Source organism: Malania oleifera, chromosome 1, assembly GCF_029873635.1.
Source record: "Malania oleifera isolate guangnan ecotype guangnan chromosome 1, ASM2987363v1, whole genome shotgun sequence".
NCBI lineage: Eukaryota > Viridiplantae > Streptophyta > Magnoliopsida > Santalales > Ximeniaceae > Malania > Malania oleifera.
The window spans coordinates 97,424,647-97,429,058 of record NC_080417.1 but is presented as its reverse complement, the minus strand read 5'-3'; positions in this window follow the sequence as shown (position 1 = coordinate 97,429,058).

The window sequence follows — 4,412 nt, the reverse complement described above, 5'->3', positions numbered from 1 at the left end:
AAAAACTTGTTCCTACACTCTTGAACCAAACATATTGAGATAAGGCATCATTTTATTCAAGACCATGTCCAAAAGGGAGATGTTGAGTTGGTTTACGTCCCTACTGAAAATCAACTAGCTGAAACCTTGACTAAACCTCTCAATGAAGAAAGATTCAATAAAATCCGGCATGCCCTAGTGTCACGGTCCGACTTTTTCACACCGTTGTGAAGGGCCGTGCGGCGCTAGCTAAAGCACTCTTGCTTAACTAGCCAGCCAATTGTTTACCAACATTCATCCATGATGCACTTTCATTAACATTCAATCAGATAGCAGCGGAAATAATAATCAATTCATGAAAGCCGTGGCAACCAAGCAGTAAATATTGAAGCAAACATAATTCATTAACAAATCCTCCGTTGACATGTTGTACTTAGCGAGGGAGGCAAGTAGGCTAAGCACGTTGACAATTGCTAGTGAGTTTTACAATGATTGATGAACACTCACCCTCCCCTAAAGAGCTTTCTAGGCCATTCTCACTCTAGCACTAGGAAACATCAAAGTGACCGAGGAGTCATACTGCCTTATTTGGCTTACAATGAAATAAATACTAGAAAATAACCCTACACTAGTATTTACATGATGGAAAACCATCCCAAACACACGAGATAAGCGGTCATAGGCAAGCATAATGCCCTGAACAAGCTTAGCCCGTGACATTCTCCCCCACTTATGCGGTCGACGTCCTTGTAGACTTTTGGCGATAGGTACACTTCAACTTTGTCCACGAATGGCTTCAAATCTTCCGCAGAAATCCAGCTGATTTCTTTATCATCAAGGCACTTCCACTTCACTAGGAACTTTTGCCGCTTCTTCCTTGAGGATAGGAACTTTCGGTCTGCAAGGATCTCTTCAACATCATGTCTGTCAGGTTGCACTGTGTTCAACTCTGCGCTGTTTGACTGACTTCTGCTCAGGTCGTTGGTGTTGGCGTTGAATGGCTTGAGGCAATTGACATGAAATTGCGGTTTTCTCTCCTGATCTGCCTACTTCTTCATCTGCTTAGAAGCTTTCTCTAGATAGGCTTGGGCAAACTCTGCATTCTTTCTCCCTTCGCTGGTGAAGATGTACGCCCTGGGACTCTTTCGTCTGTACGGCTCACCCACTGTGTGAGATAACAGCGGCAGCTGGCCTGTAACAAGCTCAAAAGGGCTCTTGTTGGTTGTTGAGCACCTTTGGGCATTGCCATAGAACGGAGCCACATCAAGTAGTTGCACGTAGGCCTGGCAAAACGGGCGGGCGGGCCGGGGTTGGGCGGGTCACTAACAGGCCGAGTCATTAACGGGCCGGGTCATTAACGGGTCGATATTAAACGGATCACATACATGCCAATCCTAACCCGCCCGTTTAATAAATGGGCGGGTAACGGGTCACACGTTTAAAAATATAAAATTTTTTGTTTTAAAAATTTTTATAATCTCATATAAAATGACATTTTTTTTTTAAAAAAAAACTGCATTTTATTTATTAATCTATAAATAAAAAAAAAACATAAAATGCAAAAAACAATACATCCTTTGATTCCTTTGCAGGAGACTCAGAGAGTCGGAGACGACGACTGGCAGGAGACGACGACTGGCAGGAGACGACTGGCAACCTAGCAGATCCGACACGCCAGAGGAGAGGAGAGGTCTGCCGGACTGGAGAGGAGAGCTGGAGAGGATTTGAGAGACAAAGAGAGTGAGAGCTGAGAGCTGAGACTGAGAGCCGAGAGCCGTGAGGTCAGAGACGACCCAGACGGCCAGACGAGGAGATTGGAGTGGAGAGGTGCGGCGGGGGTTAGGATTAGGGGTTTTTTTACACCAGAGGAGAGGAGAGGTCTGCTGGACTGGAGAGGAGAGCTGGAGAGGATCTGAGAGACAAAGAGAGTGAGAGCTGAGAGCTGAGACTGAGAGCTGAGAGCCGTGAGGTCAGAGACGACCCAGACGGCCAGACGAGGAGATTGGAGTGGAGAGGTGCGGCGTGGGTTAGGATTAGGGGTTTTTTTTTTTTTATGTGTGTGATTGTGTTTGTGAAGAGTGAACCGTGACTCTGTGAGGTGTGAGTTGCGTGAAGGCTTAAAGTTGAAGTGAAGGGGGCTGACGCTGAAGCCATGAAACGTGAGAACTGAGAAGCACACAGGACACAGCTGAACTGAGGCATAGCAAATTAGCCGGGTGACCCGCCCAAACCCACTTAACCCGTTTATAAACGGGTTAACCCGTGACCCGCCCAATTATTAAATGGGTTAACTTTCTTAAACCCGGACCCGTTTTAAACAGGCGGGTCCGGGTGACCCAACGGGTTATGACCCGTTTTGCCAGGCCTAGTTGCACGCCACTCTTCTGGTTGTCATTGACACAATGGCGCAAGTACTCATCTAGTAGCTCTCTGAATCTCTTCATCTGTTCATCTGTCTGTCGATGATAACTCGAAGAGATGTCAAGGTGTGACCTGAATATCCTGAAAAACTCTCTTAAGAAGTTGTCAGTGAACATTAAATCTTGGTCACAAACAATAACTTGGGGAATACCCCAATGTTTCACAACAGTCACAAGGAACAATTGTGTCGTCCCCTCTGCCGAACAGTACTTTGGTGTGGCCATGAAAGTACCATACTTCTTCCGCTCTCCCTTGTCTTGTTGGCAAGTGAAACAAGTTTTGGTATAATCAACCACATCATCCCGCATGTGCGGCCAATAATACCTCCCCAGTAGTCTTGTCATTGGAGTCATTCTCCACGAATACCCCTTAACGAACTTCCTGTAGAAACTAGTAAGGCCAAGAAAGGAACGCAACTCCTTCACTGTCGTGGCGATCTTCCGTTCTTGAATCATCCTTACCTTCTCCATACCCCTCCGGACACGACCTTGTTCAACAACTTGACCAAGGAATTTGTTACTCTTCCGAGCGAAAGAGAAATTCTCCTTCTTCACATTCAGACTGTTTCCCTTCAGCCTGTCGAACACCTTCCGTAGATGCTCTTCATGTTTCCTTTGAAACGACACCGATGCTCCCAACAGTGTTTTGGAAGGGCGAACACATCCCGCTTCCACTTCATCAAGTTGCTTCCCCAACTCTACTATCTCTCTAGGCGCAATCCAACATGGCCTTTTAGCAGGTGGTTTCACTCCTGATAACAACTTGATCTCTTGCTCCACAGTCCGTCGTGAAGGCAAATTGTGAGGCAGCTTATCCAGCAACACCTCCTTATCCTCATCCAACACCGCTTGGATGGTCGTAGGCTCCATCTCTTGGCCTACTTCTTTGTCTACCACCACCGTGGCTAGACGTGTCTGCTCACCCTGACCCAATCCTTCATTGAGTTGTATGGCTGAAAGGGACTTCCCTTCGTCTCCTTTCGTTGCAACGACTTGCACCATGCACGAGTGGTCTCCCATCAGACACAGGGAACCAGCCGAAGGCATCAGCACTGCCCTCGTCCCCATTAGGAACTCCATTCCTAGAATGACTGGATAGTCATCCAATGGCACCGCTGTGAAATTCGCATGACCTTCCCACTGTCCAAGCTTTATAGCCACTTGCTTGGCTACTCCCAGAGTAGGCTGGGCTACAGAGTTAACTGCTTTCACGCGTCCTGTATCCTTCTCTAAGGATAAGTTGAGTCTTCCTGCTTCCACCTACGAAACAAAATTATGAGTAGCTCCCGTATCCACCATAGCGCGAGTACTCTTCCTAGTTATCCTCAAGTCCACAAACATTAACCCTTTTGCTCGTGTAACTTTTGGTGTTTTTGCCTGCTTTTCCAATGCGTTCACCAACCGCACTGAACCCACCCTCGGGGCATCATCCTCTTCCCCATTGTCTTCCACTGCCTGTTTTACAATGGAAGCCTGTAAGGCATTAAGTGATGCTTTGTGAGGGCACTCAAAAACTCTATGAGGACCTCGACACAAGAAACACTCAATTTTACTCTTCCCCTTTCCATTGGGTGTGTTGAACCCTTGAGACGACGAAGCTTCCTGTGAGGTTGATGATTTAAAGTCGGCTCCCCCACTCTTGGGTTTGCCATTCTTGGAAGACTTTCCACTGTTTCCCTCTCCGCCAAACCATTTGGACGAAGCGGTCTCATCACCAGCGTAGTCTGTCAAGCGCTCTACAGTCGCTTATGCAGTTGACAAGTCTTGAACCCTTTGCCTATGAAGTTCAGTTCTTGCCCACGGTTTCATCCCCTCAAGAAAATAGAACAACTTGTCCTTCTCCGACATATCCCGAATATCCAACATTAAAGCAGAAAATTGTTTCACATATTCACTGATTGACCCCGTATGCTTGAGATCTCTCAGTTTTCTCCTTGCATTATACTCAACGTTCTCAGGAAAGAATTGGGCCTTGAGCTCTCTCCTCAAGTCTGCCCAACTATCAATCACATA